Below are 18,272 nucleotides of genomic sequence, written 5' to 3'. Positions count from 1 at the left end.
GACTATATACAGTTTGAGTTTTTTTCTCACTTTACTTACTTATAATAACTTAATTTTAAAATATATTTTAGTGGAAGTGCACTGAAATGTAGTCATTTGCTCTTTTCTTTAATTATACTGATACTTGTTGTCATCTAAATACATGTCTGGAAATTGACAATTATCATTCCCATTTATTAAACCTTAATCTGCAGAGATGCCATATGAGGATTTCAGTCTCCATATTCAAGAATTAAACGACAAAACAAGATGGAAGTATATGCGTATTTTGGAGGCTCTGTTATACATATCAAACATAGTCAAATGCATACACATTCCTAATTAAAAATATTATATTGATAATCTTAAGAACGGAAATTAATTGACTAGTGGATATACTGTTTTGTGTTATAGACAATTAATGAACTATTTATTAAGTCTGATTTACAACTTGGTATTTTATTTTTCTGACTGGAAATAAAACTTGTTTTTCCTTTTTTTTTTTTAATGTTTATTTATTTTTGAGAGAGAGAGAGAGAGACAGAGCATGAGCAGGGAAGGGGTAGAGAGAGAGGGAGACACAATGTGAAGCAGGCTCCAGGTTCTGAGCTGTCATCACAGAGCCCAGGGTGGGGCTGGAACTCACAAACCTTGAGATCATGATCTGAGCTAAAGTCTGATGCTTAACCTACTGAGCCCCTCAGGCGCCCCAAAACTTGTTTTTCAAATTATAAACCCTTTGTAAGCCTGCAAAACCTTTTGCCCCTAGGCAAGTGTTGTATTTAGAATACCTAACAGATAAAACTCTTAAAGAGTTCTTTTTTTTTTTTTTATGCTTATTTACTTTTGAGAGTGCTGATCAGGGTAGGGGCAGAGAGGTAAAGGGAATAGAGAATCTGAAGCAGGCTCAGAAAGCCTGATGCGAGGCTCAAACTCACAAACAGTGAGATCATGACCTGAGCTGAAGCTGAATGTTTAACCCACGGAGCCACCCAGGTGCCCCAGCCAGTGAAGTGTTCTAATAAAGGTTTCTCCTACTTTGGTGATCATCAGAATCCCTGCAGGCCTTGTTAAAACAAAGATTGTTGGTCCCCACCTTCAGAGGTTTTGACTCAGGAGGTCTGGGGTGGGATCTGAGAATGGCATTTCTAACATGTTCCCTGGTGATGCTAAATACTCCTGTCTAGGGACCACACGTTGAGAATCTACTAGAATCCAGACACTGTAGAGCAGCCTCATAGCAGCCTCATAGGCAACGATGTGTGTAGATTTACAGGAGATATTTGGTTTTCACCTGGGTGGCAAGAGTTAGCCTGAAAGACACAGTACAAGGACAAGGGGAGTTCCAGTTTTTCTATTTATTTGTAGAATTCTCTTAGGAAAGTCACTTGCCCTCTCTGGACTTCTGGGCTGCCTGCAGAGAGTGGGTTTTGAGTGTCAATGAATTCTGACATGGTAAGGCCCTACATCAGTGACACTTACTATTTATATTAGTATTGAAAATGAAAAGAATGGACAGCTTAATATCCTTGGAAAAATAAATGCAGTCTAAACACTACTGCAAAGCAGAAGGGAGGGCGAATCTGGGTGAGAAGGAGCCGGTTTGGCACAGTGCTTGGCTGAGGCTCAAAGGCCCTATTCTGTCACAGCTTTAGAAAACAGTTGCTGAAAATCTGGGAGTGAACTAAAAGAGCTGTAACCTCTCTGTCCAAATGAGGGTACCAGCAAGGAAGAAATTGTAGCAGTCAAGAACTGGCTCTGGGCCCAGCAGGACCCATGTTCAACAGTGACACCATGTGACCATGACTGACAATAGCTGTGCTGAGGGACAGAACAGTTTGCTCTGTCCGGCGCTTGGAAGAGGACTGCCTCCCTTTGTACTAAATAATCCCTGGGAGTTCTTGAGTGATTTGTTGGAGAGAGTGAGGCCTCAAAAGAGAGACACTGGACTCTTTCAATAAAGGCGTTTGGATTTCAAGTGATTACACAGAAAAATAAAGAAAAGTGACTATCTTTGTCACTAAACATTGGTGACTTGGCTCATGCCTGAAGTATATTGTTTGTTTCTGCTATGGGGAGAATCAGCAGGATTCCGTGTTCCATATCTAGACCTGGAGAGATGCCGATAATCAGGTAAGGAGCAGCGGTCACAGGTACCCCCTGTTGTCCTGTGTGCCGAAGGATGCTCAGGAGTGCTTGAATGATACTTGGTATTAAGGATTTGCTGGAAAGATCTCTGGCTTTGGACAGTGGAGGATAACATGAACATTCTCCCACTGCAAAGCTAGAAATGCTGGATAAAATATAAGCAACATTCTTTAAAACGCGTTGTTGAACTCTCTAGAAAAAAGGGAATCCTATAGGGACTTCAAATAATCAGAATTTAAAAACTAAAGCTATGAGTGCAAAATAACACAGAGGCTACCTTGGAAGGGGAGGGTTTCCAGAAGTCTGGGGTCTTAGCGACTACATGAGCACAGACTATGAATCCCTGATCCCAGGAGGTAGAGATGAAAATAAGACCACTACCTTATGCTCTTCCCACCCCACCCCCCCCCCCCCCCCACAAAGCCAGGACACTTAGAAGGGTGACTTGGAGGAAAACAAAAAAACAAACAACAAACAACAAAGAAACAAACAAAAAACTAGCACAGGAGAAAAAAGTTGGTTTGCCGAATAGGAAATAATCTCTCCTGGCATTTGTAGCTGTGGGCCTTCCCACGAGCAGTTTGAGGTTTGAAATAACACTATTTATGTGGTCTGGGAACCCCCAAGTTAGGACATTAATATAAAGTTAGTTCTAAAATGCTAATATTTCCAGCGTGCCCAACTAAAGCAAAGTGGAAACCTTCTTGGAGATGCATATTCCCAAACCAGGCTGTGGAGAATTTCCATAGATACAGATGAACTCACAATTCAAAACTATAAAACATGTATGCAAGTAATCTCTCATGAGGGAATGTTAGGGTACAAAAGTAGGAATTTTAGACCCCTAAGAATTCATAGAAAAGAGGAGCAGGACATCATTTTGGGACAGAGCGGCGGCGAGAAATAGGTCTCTACTCTGCAAATGGTAACAGCAGCGCGTTGCTCCCCTGAACTCTGTGTTGAGAGGATTCTGAGGCCAAGTCCAGGCTCAGTGGAAAAGCCTAATTGTCATACATAGCATTCTCTTACAATTGGAAGTTTTTGTTTATTTTATCTCTCTGATGAGGGATGCCAGGACCCGTCAAACAGTGATGAAAACGTCTGTGACTCAAAGAGAAAGGAGTAGCAGTGAAATATTAAGTCCTTCCTCAACTTACTCCCTCCTGTGTGTTCCCACTACATTTTGTACACCTGTTTATTATAATATTTTAGGGACTAAGGTTAGGAGTTTATGAATCTGTCTCCAGCACTAGGCAATGAGCTTCCTGGAGAAAAATGGACAATATTTCATTCAAGTGTGTATCCCTTGGGCCTATTAAAGTACTTAGCACATCAATTTTAATAAAAGGGTGCAAAATTGAATTGGAGAAGAGGAGTGGGCAGAGTTACAAGTCAGAAGACTGAATCATTTTTAACATAGGCAATCCCTTCATTCTTTACGTCGTCTTCCCAGACAAACGAGAACCATTCACTCTATCCAGAGCATCCAAAAAAAAAAAAAATTATTTTTGCATCCTTCCCCTCCCCCAGCACCTGTCACTATTCTTGGCACATAGCAGGTGTTCACCAAAGTTTTGGTAAGTGATTGATAGATCAGCTTTCCCAAAACAAAGCTTCTTTAACTCTTTGCTCAAAGACCTATCTTTCTGGAATCGTAGAATCCAGGACCTGAGGGGTGACACCAGCTGGTTAGAAGCATCAAAAGCAGCAATCAGCCCTCAGAGAACAGTCCCAGTGGGGCACAGGAAGTCAGCTAATGAAAGGGTTAGCAGCAGAACTGCCTCAGATGCCACGTAAAAGCCACTATTTTTACTCCTCAAGATATTTTCCACTTCAGAATTGTTGACTTTTCCCCCTTGATCTATCTCTTGTTTCCTAATTAAGTTTCAGGCTTGCTTTCTTCCCATTTCAAACCCAAATTCCCTCCCCAGAGATATCTCTCCAAACATGGTTTTATGAGGAAGGCTAACAGACCTGGACGGTGGGGTGTTAAGGGCACCTTTGATATGGATGAGAGCACAAACAGCCCTTGCGCCTCCAGGGAAGGTTGCCAAACAGGCAGCCACTTTAAATAGACAGAACTCGGCCCTCCTCCCGTTCATCGTGCCCCACATCCGAAATCTCTATCCATCATTCGCACTGTTTGGTCTGGACAAGGGAGTGACTTTGGCAAGTCTCAGAATATTCCTCATGACCTCCAGCATTCCTCCTTGCGGTCTAACCAACCACAGCGGATTAGTTCAGTTTCCCATTTTAACAGAATTTTAGGAGTTAGTGGACCGATTTCAAGACTCTTGCTGTTGAGAGATCAGATAACTTAGAGTGGTAGAATCAAAAGGGTAAGGAGGGAAAAGCTCCATGGAAAAAAGTGGCATTTGAGCAAGAGCCTGAAGGAAATGGGGAAGGACACTCCACCGAGGCACGGAAAAGCAGACTCAACGATGGAGAAGATGGGAGGTTGGCTATGGGCACTCCAAGGGCCTCGGTGTGAGTAAAATGTAACAAATTAAACAGGACGAATAAAGATGAGGAATAAAAAATAATGTTAGTAAGTTGGTTGGGGTCAGAGGTGAATGTCAAAGGAGTACAAAGTTATTTTGTGGTGATGACCAAAACCACAACCATCTTAGTATCTGCTATGTGCCAAGTTCTACCATGGCCACTGAGGTTACCACCAGTGTCTCAGGCACAGTCCTCAAAGTCCCCTCTAGGAACTCACAGTCTACTGCCTAGTCACTAGACTCTTGAGAAACACACATTATACGAGGCTATTTTAACCCGTAATGAACAAAGTGCCTCAGGAAGCCAGAGGTTCCGTGTCACCGCGAGAGGAGGTGAATTTGGCTTTCGCTTTTACATTTTGACCACCTTCACTCATTTTCCCTACCCCCACCAATCTGTTCTCTGTTTCTAGAAGCTAAGGGTTTTTTTTTCAACGTTTATTTATTTTTCGGACAGAGAGAGACAGAGCATGAACGGGGGAGGGGCAGAGAGAGAGGGAGACACAGAATCGGAAACAGGCTCCAGGCTCTGAGCCATCAGCCCAGTGCCTGACGCGGGGCTCGAACTCCCGGACCACGAGATCGTGACCTGGCTGAAGTCGGACGCTTAACCGACTGCGCCACCCAGGCGCCCCGTTAAGGGTTTTTTTTGTTGTTGTTGTTGTTGTTTGTTTTTAGATTTCACATACAAGTGAGATTATGCAGTACTTGTCTTTCTCTGTATGATTTACCTCACTCAGCATAATACTGTCCAACCATGTTGTTGCAAATGGCAAGTTTTGTTTCTTTTTTATGGTTGAATAATATTCCATTGCATATACAGTAAAACCCTGGATTACAAGTAACTTGTTCTGAGAGTGTTTTGCAAGATGAGCAAACATTTCTGATAAATTTTAACTTGATAAACCAATGATGTCTTATGATACAAGTAGTACATGATGCTGAATGTCACATGATCACAACTGAGCCAATAGTTCTTGAAATTTGCTTTGATATACAAGTACTTTGGATTACAAGCATGTTTCCAGAATGAATTATGCTCAAAAGCCAAGGTTTTACTCTGTGTGTGTGTGTGTGTGTGTGTGTGTGTGTGTGTATTTTTTTCTTTATCCATTTACCCATCAATGAACACTTAGGTTGTTTCTATGTCTTGGCTATTGTAAATCATACTGCAGTAAACATGGGGATGCAGATATCTCTTTGAGACAGTGATTTCATTTCCTTTGAATATATACCCAAAGGATCATATGATAGTCTATTTTTAATTCTTTGAGGAAACTCCATACTGTTTTCCATGATGGCTGTACTGTCTTACACTTCCTCTTCCTTACACTTTCCAACGCTTGTCTTTTTGATGATAGCCATTCTAACAGTGTAAGGTTTTGTGTTTTCTGTGGCTTTGATTTGCATTTCCCTGATGCTTAGTGATGTTGGGCACCTTTTCATGTATCTGTCGAATGTCTTCTTTGGGAAAAATGTCTACTCAGATCCTTTGCCCATTTTAAAATCGGATTATTATTATTATTGCTGTTAAGTTTTGTGAGTTCCTTATATATTTTGGCTATTAATCCTATCAGATATATGGTTTGCAAATAGTCTTTCCTATTATGTAGGTTGTCATTTTATTTTACTGATTGTTTCTTTTGCTGTGCAGAAGCTTTTTAGTTTGACATAGTTCGCTTGTTTATTTTTGCTTTTGTTGCTTTATGCTCTAGGTGTCTTATCCAAAAAATCATTGCCAAGACCTGTCAAGAAGCTTTTTTCCTATATTTTCTTCTTGGAATTTAATGTAAGTTTTTACATGTAAGTTTTTGATTCCTTTTAAATTTATTTTTGTGAGTGGTATAAAATAGGGGTCGTTTCATTTTTTTTTTTATATGTGAATATCCAATTTTCCCAGCACTATTTATTGAAGAGACTGTCTTTTCTCCATTGAATATTCTTGGAAAACATTGGTTGGTCACAAATATTAGGTGAATTTGAACTGGGCTTTGCAGAGTGAGATAATCAGAGGTTTGGAAATTGATAGGACACGTGAGCAGAAGAAGAGATATTGCTAAGGGACAAAGTAACTGTGCTTGCATCAGTGGAATACTGGTGAATATTTAACAACCAGCTGGAAGAGGTGGAAGGTCCTGGTTTGCAACAATAGAAACTTTCTACTGTAAATGCTTCCATGATAGCCAATCTCAAAGTCCACCAGCTTGCAAAATCTCTGACAAATTATCAGTTGGCTCTCTTGAGCCCCTAGAGGCTGGATCCAGCAAACTATGGCCTAGCTGGAACAAGTTGAATTTGAAATGATTGGCAGACACCTTGATGAAGGTGACCAGTAAGAATTACAAGTCTCTTGTTCCTGTGAGAAGCTGAGCCAAAGCAAGGTCTTCAAAGTCTCAGAGGTCTGCTATATTTGGGGAACGTGGCACTGAGAAGTTAAGCTCTGGGTTTCGTGCCCCTATTCAAAGAAAGCAGCTCTGTTGTTAATCTGCTTTATGCTTAAACAGCAAGTATCACTTCACCAGTTTAGAGGGTTCAAATGAAACAGTATGGCAGGTTATATCCAAATTCAACATTAACTTTATATTAGCATCATGTCCAATATGCTCTTGGAATGACCTTTCCAAATAGCCCTGGTTCCTAGGTCCTTTACACTGATGCCTTTTCCGTAATCACTTACTGCCACCTGCTGGGTGAAGAGGTGCAGCACTCAAGGTCAAATTATCTCAAGTATCTGCATAAGCTACAACTTCTGGGCTATTTGTATGGCCCTGGTGTCATTGTTATTGTTAAAGTAAAAGCCAGTTGAAGAAAGATGGTCCATGCAGTTCAGAGAAACATAACCAGTGGCATCTTCAGCCATTGCTGGCTGTTCTCAGAGCTTCTACATGCCTGGTGAAGATTTTTGCTGATTTGCCCAGACTTCAGGGACCTTTCAAGATACAAGGAAAGGAGCTTCTCACATATGATGCTCCTGTAAATAGTTCCTCTTCGTGTTCAGTGCTCTCGATGAATACTCAAACAGGCCATGGTTCCCAGGGAGTTCCTATGTCGTCTGTATATTTAGTCCATATGCCCCTAGTATTTCCTAAACTGAAGATACCTGTGGTGATATATCTCTGAGATCTAATAGTATTTTTAAAAGTTCATATTATCCACTTTATTCTATCAATAAGATGAGTCTTTTTTTGTCAAAGTCATTATGTCAAAAAAAACCCTTATCAATTCTACATAAACATAATTGCAAGGCCAACTAAGGCCAGTAAGTTGCTGACTTACTTTATTTTCTATAATGCATAAGGATAAGAACTTCATCATGAAAAGAAAATCAAGCACCCAAAAGATGACACAAAAGATATTTCAAATTAATTGGTTAGCTAACTATGAATGCGATCACTGCTTTTCACATAATTACTGCAAGGTGAAATTTAAAATTTTTTAAGAATATATCCATACGATTACTAAAATACTAATTTTACTAGGAGTGCAAGTTTTTTGTATTATTTATTCTTTTTTTCTAACTTTTTATTTTAAAACTTCCTGTTTTTATACAAAACAATGAATACTCATCATAAATGTAGCAACTGATGTTCAGATTTGAGAAAAATTAAATAAAATGGCATTTCTTGCACTTTAGAATAATGGATAAATTAAACATTTACATGTCTATCAAGAGAAACTACCAACATTTGCCACACACACACACACACACACACACACACACACACACACAAAACTACAGCTAACATCACTGTTCAGGGTGAAAGACAATGTTTCCCTGGTAGAATTGGGAACAAGGTAAAAATTCCACTCACCACTGCTTTTTAACATGATACTGTAAGTTCCAGTCAGTGAAATAAAACAAGCAGAAAAGGAAATGAAATGATGATAGGTTGGAGAGGGAGAAATAAACTGTCTTCATTTGCAGACGGTATGATTGCCTACATAAAAAATCCCAAGGAGTGTACCAAAAATGTCTGACAGAAATTACGATATAGTTGTGTAAAGTTACACCAACTGTTTGTCTCTCCTGCTCCCCTCCCACCTCCTCCTTCTCTTCTGCCTCTGCCGCCCCTGAGAAAGCAAGACCACCCCCCCTTCCTCCTTTACGATGATCCACTTCCACTTAACAATAGTACATAATCATCACACTATAGAGTTCATCAACTTATCTGTCGTGTGTGTGTGAATGTCATGTGAAAATATCTATGGCAAGAACTGTATGAGATATTTTTGTGTCATCAGTCTTATTGCCTAAGTATTCATTGTGTAGAATACTGTCTGCAAGACTTATATGGAAGTGGACAGCCTATCGTTAAACAGGTGTAAGGTGAGTAACTTTTAACATAAAATTAATAAGATGTTAGTTTTGTTACTGTTTATAGCTTTGCTTCTAGAGAATTATAGTACCATATTGTATGCTTCTCTCATAACTGGAGGAACAGGGTATCATTCTATCATCACACGTAAGTGATTTTTATAAAGACTGTAACAATGTTTCTAATGCTGTGTTATAAACATGACTGTAATATTGTATGCTATAAAATTTTATAAGGACCATTCATGTATAAGCTAAGCTACGTGAAGCAATCATGTTGATTGTACTAGACTGCTATAAAGTAAGCATATTGCTGATTCTTATCAATGCATGAATCATTATACCTATAAATAAATATGAATTTTCATTTTTTATTTCTAGTGTTAGTAATATGTGTAGCATCTACCATGTTTTGTATCATATAAAACTGTATTTATGTTTTACTGACGTACTGACGATTTATCTCGTAAACAGATGACATAACCTTATAGTATGGATAAAACTATGCTAGCCTGCCTTGGGGTGCCTGGGTGACTCAGTCGGTTGAGCGTCCAACTTCGGCTCAGGTCATGATTTCACGGTTCGTGGGTTCAAGTCCCGCACCGGGCTCTGTGCTGACAGCTCAGAGCCAGGAGCCTGCTTTGGATTCTGTGTCTCCCTCTCTCTCTGCCCCTCTCTTGCCCATGCTCTGTCTGTCTCTGTCCCTCAACAATAAATAAATGTTAAAAAAAATTTTTTTAACTATGCTATAAAAGTAAAGTTTTGCAGTATAAAACTATACTATACTGTAAGTGTATTTTCTCTTCCTTATGATTTTATTAGTAACATCCTCTCTTCTCTCGCTTACTTTATTGTAAGAATACAATGTATATAATATGTGTAATATATAAGATATGTATTAACTGTTCATGCTATTGGTAAGGCTTCTGGGCAATAGTAGCCTTTTTGTAGGTAAGTTTTGGGGGAGTCAAAAGTTATATGAGGATTTTTTACAACACTGGAGTCGGTACCCCTAATCCCCACATTGTTCAAGGGTCAATTATAATTATTTCAAAATAAAAAGCTACTTTAAAAAATCCAACTAGAAAAAAAATGCTTATTGACAATTAATATATCTGTGTACCTGTATATGACCAGATTACCTCTTATTAATGAATTCCAAGGGCAAGAATCCAATTAACTAATTATAGTTCTGCTGAATTGCTTTACTGCCTTATTTATGCCCCAATTATTATACTCTAGTACATGAGTGATTATCAACTCATAACTCTATACTGCATTTGATTTAATGATTCACATGTGTATATTATTCCATTAAATGTCACACCCAGGTCCACACCAATGTCACCTTTTGAAACCTCAGTGTTTAGTACAGTTCCTGACGCTGTTAAGATCATATATGGGTCAGTCAATGGGCTATATCCAAATAAACTGGATGTTAATTTTAATAAATGGAAGAATGAATGAGTGAATACTTGCAGATAATGGGTATGAGAGTTTACAGGAAATATTTTGGTGAATGAAAATGTCTACATATTTTTCAATTTATGTATTTATATTCAGGTTAGTTAACATACAGTGTAGTCTTGGTTTCAGGAGTAGAACCCAGCGATTCATCTCTTACGTATGACGCCCAGTGCTCATCTCAAGTGCCCTCCTTAATATCCAACACCCATTTAGCCCATCCCTCCACCCACCTCCTCTCCAGCAACCCTCAGTTTGTTCTCTGTATTTAAGAGTTTCTTATGACTTGCCTCTCTCTCTGTTTTAATCTTATTTTTCCTTCCCTTCCCCATGTTCATCTGTTGTCCACATTTTATTTTTTTTTACTTATTTGTGTGTGTGTGTGTGTGTGTGTGTGTGTGTGTGTGTGTGTTGTCCACATTTTAATGACAGCAGAATCTTACAGGGTATGTTCTCACTCCACCAGTCCCGGTTTTTCCTAAAACCGAACAATTCCAAGATGACCAGCAGGGGGAGAACTACTCCTCAGTTTAGAGTTGGCATCCAAACTACTCAACAGTTACCCGTTTTTCCGATGTGCACGTTACGCCTCCTTGCTTTTACAACAAACCAACCAACCTACATTAGTACCTGTTTTCACGAACCAAAAGAAATGCGAAGAGGGTTTTTGTTTTTACAAAAATGTCGAAGAGCAAAAATAGCGTTCAGCACTTGCTTTGCAGTGTTTGCAGCCTTGACCCAGGCAGCATGCACCAGTCTAAAGAGTGACCCCGTCAAGCCCCTGGCCCCAGAACTACACTCAGCATTTCAGCACCAAGATGCCATAGCTTTGAACTGTGTCTGTGAGCATCTGTGCTTTCTCTCAGTTTAGTTTGTGCCTCTGTTAGCAAGATGTGTCCTAAGGTATCAGTCTGGGAATGCTCAAAAAAATTCCCCCAGAAGTTAATGGTAATTGCTTCTTTACTTTATGCCATTTGTACTTAGAAAAAGGTTCCCAGGACTGCTCTACTTTCGGAGAGTGGGGGAAACCTGTATTTGTGGCTATCGTATGTTTGATTTTATCCAATGCCTACATTTATAGAGCTAAAGATGTTTCTAAAGTGATGACTGTTTTTGTTATTTTTACTACCGTTATATTTATTATTGCTGTGAAGCATATTCATAAACCTGCAAATTCCCCATGTGTAATCAAGACTTACCACCTAATCTGTCCCCATGTCCTCTCCCTTCTCAATTTTTCTTTAAATTCTGGTAAAAATAAAAAACATATAGCATAACACTTGCCATCTTGGCCATTTTTAGGTGCACAGTTCTATAGTGGTAAATATATTCATTTTGCTGTGAATGTTCCATCTTGCCAAGTTGAAGCTCTCTACCTAGACTGCTCTCATAGCCTTCCCCTCTCCATCCTCTGGTAACTACCATTCTTTCTTCTTCTACGCATTTGACTCCTTTAGATACCACATATTAGTGGAACTGTACAAGATTGGCTTTTTGTCTGGCTTATTTCACTCGGCCCCATGTCCTCAAGGTTCATCTGTATTGTTGCCCGTGATAGATTTTCCTTCCTTTTTAAGGCTGAATAATATTTACCTGTATGCGTATACGATATTTTGCTTATCCATCCAACTGTCAATGTACATTTAAGCTGCTTCCGCCTCTTGGCTATTGTGAATAGTTCTGCCACAAACATGGTATGCATCAACCTGGCCTTTAAAATATGAATCAGTACATACACACACACACACGAATGACTTGGATCTCAACTTTTAACTCAGCCTTGCTGCCTTCAGAAACAACTGGAGATAGATTTTGGAAGGATCCAAACATTATACAGCATATCGTAAAGGTAGTCCTCGTTTCCTCTGCCTTCAACAGTATGTCACTCTCCCATTTTCCAGCCTCTGCCCACTGCCTGATGCCAAAGCCAATGCCACATCTTTCAAGTAGCACTTAGTATTACTCAGGTTGCAATTATGTATTGTTGCCTAAAAACATTCCAAGACATAGTAGCTTAAAAGAATGATTCAATATTTCTCATGGTTCTGGCTGTGCTCAGCTGAGTGGTTCTTCTGCTGGTCTCATTAGGGCCACTCACACCTTTCACTGCAGCCTTCAGGCAGCTCCATTAGTCCTGGAGGGCACAAATGGCCTTATCCTCTCCTACAGGGCCTTGGTGCCGGCTGTAGGCTGAGCCTCTCTTCTACACAGTCTCTCACCACTCAGTGGGTTAGCCCTGGCTTCCTTACCCAGTGGTAGGAGAATTTTCAGAGCCCAAAGCATAGGGTGTAAGGACCCTTAAGGACAACCTCATAAGTGAAAAAAAGTCACTTTGCCACATTCTAATGGTCAGAGCCAGTCACAAGGCTTTTGTGCGTTGGAGGAACAAAGTCACACTGCAGAGAAGCATGCAGGACAAAAAAGAACAAACAATCTACTATAGTGGTGAACTGGCAAATGTAATGGAAACTACAAGTAAAACAGGGAAAGAGAAAAAAGCGTTGACAGAGTTGTGAAATCTCCTGGGCATGAACTAAATTGAGGAAATGAACCAAAGTCCATGAGTGTCCAACACTGGAATTATTTACACTCCAGATGATGTGAACATTTGTACAAGGCACAATCTCGGAAGAGGGAAGGAGCCCAAATATCATAGAAAGTCTAAGACAATCTCAAACTGTCTTTTCTCCCACCACTACTCTACCCTTGGGCTTTAAAAACAGTGGACAGGAAGCAAAATATTCCTCCCTGACACTGTAATTTAAAGGAAAAAAAAAACAAACGACTCTCAGATACAATTGGAAGATGGTTACCTATTCCATCTCAGAGTAAAATGGAATGTCAAACAGGAGTAAGATGAAAAGAAATGGCATTAAACTCAGCAAATATACTATGGGCTAGAAAAGGAGGAAGGTGCATGGGGAAGAGGAAGAGAGGAAGGAAGGAGGCAGAGTGAGAGGGAAGGAAGGAAAAGTCATTCCATCAATTCCGCCTAGAAGACAACATAGGTCAAACAAGAAGAAGAAAACAGATGCATGAATCCAATAAATAAAAACAATCTCGAAGAAGACAGGGTAAAACCATAAAAGGAGATTTCAAAAGAGGGGATGGCAGGCCCAAAGAAATAATAATACAAAAATAATAACTTACAAATAGCAAAGAAGAGAACAAACATGCTGAAAACTCGAATCAGGGGCATAGAGGGATGTTTGAGACAGTAGCAGTGATTGAAAATATATTCAAGAAAGATTAATGCAATAATCAAGAAGCTAATAAAGGAGCTGGGATGTTAACAGTGAGAGGCTGCATGGGATGATGGTTATTTCCCTCCTTACAATTTGCAGCACATTTTGTCATTTCCAAAATAAAAAAGAAATCTGTCAATTAGGAAATCATTGTTCTTTTTTAAAAAAAGAGAGGTTACGGGAAGGGGGGCGAGGGGAGCAGTCATTAACCAACTCACCAGAGTTTCAAAAAACGGGAGAAGTTAACAAGGAAATAAAGTGAGGAGATGTAAACCAGGCACCTATTTGTCCGTTCTCACAGTGAGAGCTCGAGGGACAGACAAAACAGGGTGGACACCGTTGGGAAACGGAAGGACAAGTACCTACTCAAAGCAGAGAGACGGCAGCAGCAGAGAGATGGGAATCACAGAAGTGTGCATGAGAAAGAAAGGTCAATAACGAAGAAAACAGAGCCTGGGAGGAAATGAGAACTCAGCTCTGAAAAAACAAAAGAATCCCACTTTCTCCGTGAGGGACCAGAAGGAAGGTGGGCAGGTGTGAACACCAGAAGCTTGGAAGGGAAAGGAAGATGACCAAAGGCAAAGGTTTTGTGTAGTATGGTGGAATTCAAGTCCCAGTGGGCCTTTTGAACTGTGTTGACATCACCACGGCGACGAGCAATGAAATGAGGGAGGATCACTCACCGCTTAATCAACACCTAAGCGATATCCTTAGGTACTGGGACCTTTTCTGCTGTTTGGATGTGCATCACCACATAAATAGATGAGGGTGAAGACACTTCAAATACTTTATGATTGAAGAGTATTTTTTTGTCTAAACAAATTTTACTAGTGTCTTTTTTTTCCAGATTATAAAAGTAATGACTTACAGGGGAACAAGAAAGGGAGGACCACCCCAAACCCCAGCACTGCCGATTAACTTTGCAACACTGGGGGTTTGCGCCTTTTAAAACTTTCCCACGTGGTAAACACAAAAATGTCATTTGCATTTAATTTTTGAGCTAAAACATGCTGGTGAATTTGTTTTTTTACAGTTCTTTCCTATGAATGTTTTATTCCAGACTTTTGCCAGTTTTTCAGTGGAGAGTTAACATTTTTTATTTATTTTTTTAAATGTTTTTGTTTATTTTGAGAGAAAGAGCAGGGGAGGGGCAGAGAGAGAAAGGGAAGAGAGAGAGAGAGAGAGAGAGAGAGAGAATCCCAAGCAGGGTCCACACTGTCAGCACAGAGCCCAATGCAGGGCTCTATCCCACAAACCATGACAGCATTACCTAAGCTGAAATCAAGAGTTGGACGCTTAACCAACTGAGCCACCCAAGCACCCCTTTATTTCATTTATAAGCACTTTTTTTTAAATGATGGTATTTCAAGCTATTAATACACTTGAATATTAATTCAAGAACTGGCTTGGGATTCAACTGCTGATGGAGTAGACTTTGATGAATTTGAACATTTTCAGTGTGCTTTTCAAGGAGGCAATGTGACATGCTGTTTAAATAGATGAGTTTTAGCAAGACCTGGGCTCGGATCCCTGCCAGGGATAACCTACTAGCCAGGGTAAAGGTTAGTAGTTTCACATTACAGAATTGTTGAGAAAATAATTGAGAAAATATATGTGAATCATTTAGCACAATGTCTGGAACTAAATACGTACCCAGTGAAGAGTATCTATTTTTTTTTTAATTTTCTTTTAATTGTTTTAACGTTTATTTATTTTTGAGACAGAGAGAGACAGAGCATGAACGGGGGAGGGGCAGAGAGAGAGGGAGACACAGAATTAGAAGCAGGCTCCAGGCTCTGAGCCATCAGCCCAGAGACTGACGCAGGGCTCGAACTCACAGACCGCGAGATCGTGACCTGAGCTGAAGTCGGACGCTTAACCGACTGAGCCACCCAGGCGCCCCTAATTTTTTAATGTTTATTTATTTTTGAGAGAGACAGAGTGTAAGTGGGGGAGGGGCAAAAAGTGAGGAAGACACGGATTCCGAAACAGGCTCCAGGCTCTGAGCCATTAGCACAGAGACCCATGCATTCAATGCGGGTCTCGAACCCATGAACCGTCAGATCATGACCTAAGCTGAAGTCGGTCGCTCAACCCACAGCCGCCCAGGTGCCCCAAGGGTAGCTATTCTTATAATTGTCATCATATTTGATCTAGTTTCACAGATGTCTTTGTTATCATAATAATGTGACTGATTCATAGGGTATATAAATATTTAATTTGTTTACTGTCAACCTTCCATGAGGGAGAGAGATGATTTCACATCACTAATACTTAGTTCATGACTATCTCAGCCAGTGCTAAATTCTGTTGCCCAGAATTTCAAAGATAGTAAGAAAGGGTATGTCTCTCCTTTTTAGTAAAGTGAAGTTGCCTGAAATATTTATTCTAGAAGCTCCAGCATGGTTGCTACCGCCTACTTATTTTCTTCCAGGCTGATATGCTTTTCCTCACAGCAGAAGTGTTACCTGAAGTTGATGGAAGTGAGAATGAACAGATGCTCCTGTGCTTCTCTACCTTTGTCAGTGAATGTTTATGACAGCAGTTTGTTGCTGGAGATACACCATATGCTTTTTGTAGAGAGGTTTTTCATTGGAGATGTCAAAACTCTGAAAAGTTCACCAGGCATGATAGTTGATGCAGGATGTGGTGAATGAAAACTGTGAATGGCCCTTGAAAGGAATTTTTTATTGTATATTTATTGTATTTTTATTTTTATATTTGTGTTGTACTTATAATATTTTTAAAATTCTGCCTTGTGTACTAGGAAGATATCTATAGATGCCCTGCTTTTTAAAAATACCCCATTGAAAATACCATCTAGCACTTAAAAAAGGTGGGGAGGCAAAGAATAATTAATGTCAATGTGATTGTCCTCTAGCTACATTTCTGTAACCTGTGATTCCTGAGCTATCTTAAATGGATGTTTTAGTAGGATCATCTTATTGAGTTTCATTCATCTGGACATTTTTTTAAATTGACCAACTACTATGTGCCAGGCACCGTACTAGAAACAGCAGCTATAAAGAGTTTTTCTGTTCTCCGTGACAGATGATTTTGGAGACAATACATGAGAAGAAATCTATCAATTTAAAAAAATATCTGCTTAATGTTAAATGGGAGTTACAACCACCAGGGAAAAATCCCACAGGATTGAGTTGTATTCCTTGTGGAACAGTGCACTCTTGACATAAATCTCACCGAAGTTACAGTTTTGGGGAAAAAACTCAAAGGGTACAGCCTTAGCAAGTTTAACAGAAGATCACAGGCTAGGAAATGCTCAGCTAATACAGCTTCTTGGGACTTTTTAATTTTCTTATGAGGTTTGTGGAATGTGTTCTCTTTAGGATAAGATACTCCCAGGTTCCTGGAAGCCCCACATGGAAGCTAACAATCTTCACACACCACTCTCCACCCCACCCTGAAACTATTCCCTTTTATGGTCGCAGACCATCCACCATTAGCAAGCCATGCATTTGGATCTAGCATCAGGGGCTGAGTACAACTTCTTAGGACGTTGCAAGGCCACCTAACAACATTGTATACAGATTATAGGGCAATAAAATGCATCACGCACACAGCTGATTGCAATTACCAACAATGACTCGCCTGAGGGCCCGTGCTCTGTCACCTACAAGGTCTGGGAGGGTCTGACCACAGATCACATGACCATGCTGAGGGGTACAGAGAAGACTGGTGTCAAAAGGCCTTGGGCGAGATCTTGAAATCAAGATGGACTGTTGCTAAGTAAGCACCAAGGGGGATGTATCCCATCTGTCTTGTTCCCCGGATTTAGCTCTAATGCCTATTTCCTTGACACAGAGTAAACACAGCTTTGAAATCTGTTGTCAGTCTTGATCTAATTGAATCTAATCTAGTGGAATGTGTTAAAGTGTTCTATTGAGTTAAACAGGGGTGGGATCTGAAAAACACGCAAGGGCACAAAGGCCTCAAAGATTAACCACTCTTTCTGTTCGGACTTTCATAAAAGTGAGCGACTCTTCAAAACAGTGAAATTGTGTCAAGGTCTAGAATGGGTTATGATGGAAGATTCAAAATTATAGGTTTTATCTGAGATTTTTTTAAATGATAAAAATCCGAGCAATGAGATCTATTCATTGAACTGAGGAAATTTTGGTCTCATTTATTTAAAATCATTTCCAGTCTCTATTAACTTATGAACTTTCAGTCCTGAGATCTTTGTTTCACCATCTTTGTATTATATTCAGCACAATGTTATCTAGGCATTGGCATAAAACATTTTGATAGTAAAAAGTACCTGGATGCCCTAGGGCAAAATTATCAAGAGATAGAAAACCTCATTTCCTGGATATTTATTATATTGCTTTGTATCTCAATTCTGTGAAGGCTGAAGTGTATACTAATTATGAGATCTGAATTTGATATGTAATGAAATCCTACAAGAGTTTTTTTTTAAAGACTTATTACCTTTATTTTTTGGGTTTTTTTTAATGTTTATTTTTTGAGAGAGAGAGAGAATGCGAGCATGGGAGGGGCAGAGAGGGAGATACAGAATCCAATGCAGGGTCCAGGCTCTGAGTTCTGAGCACAGATCCCGACATGAAGCCTGAACCCATGAACCACAAGATCATGACCTGA

General features: G+C 39.8%; 1 long non-coding RNA gene across 1 annotated transcript; it reads left to right on the top strand.

The window, feature by feature from the left end:
- Positions 1-1,816: 1,816 nt before the first annotated feature.
- LOC147581207 (uncharacterized) lies at positions 1,817-18,082 on the top strand. Its single transcript, XR_015251542.1, has 3 exons — positions 1,817-2,112; positions 6,344-6,417; positions 16,087-18,082. It is a non-coding gene; the product is annotated as an uncharacterized LOC147581207 (long non-coding RNA).
- The last annotated feature ends 190 nt before the right edge of the window (positions 18,083-18,272 follow it).

The sequence above is a fragment of the Puma concolor genome, chromosome B2 (genome assembly GCF_028749965.1).
Source record: "Puma concolor isolate L17-30 chromosome B2, mPumCon1.1.hap2, whole genome shotgun sequence".
Taxonomy (NCBI): Eukaryota; Metazoa; Chordata; class Mammalia; order Carnivora; family Felidae; genus Puma; species Puma concolor.
The sequence above is the reverse complement of the archived record's forward strand: the minus strand, read 5'-3'. Positions and strand labels throughout refer to the sequence as shown.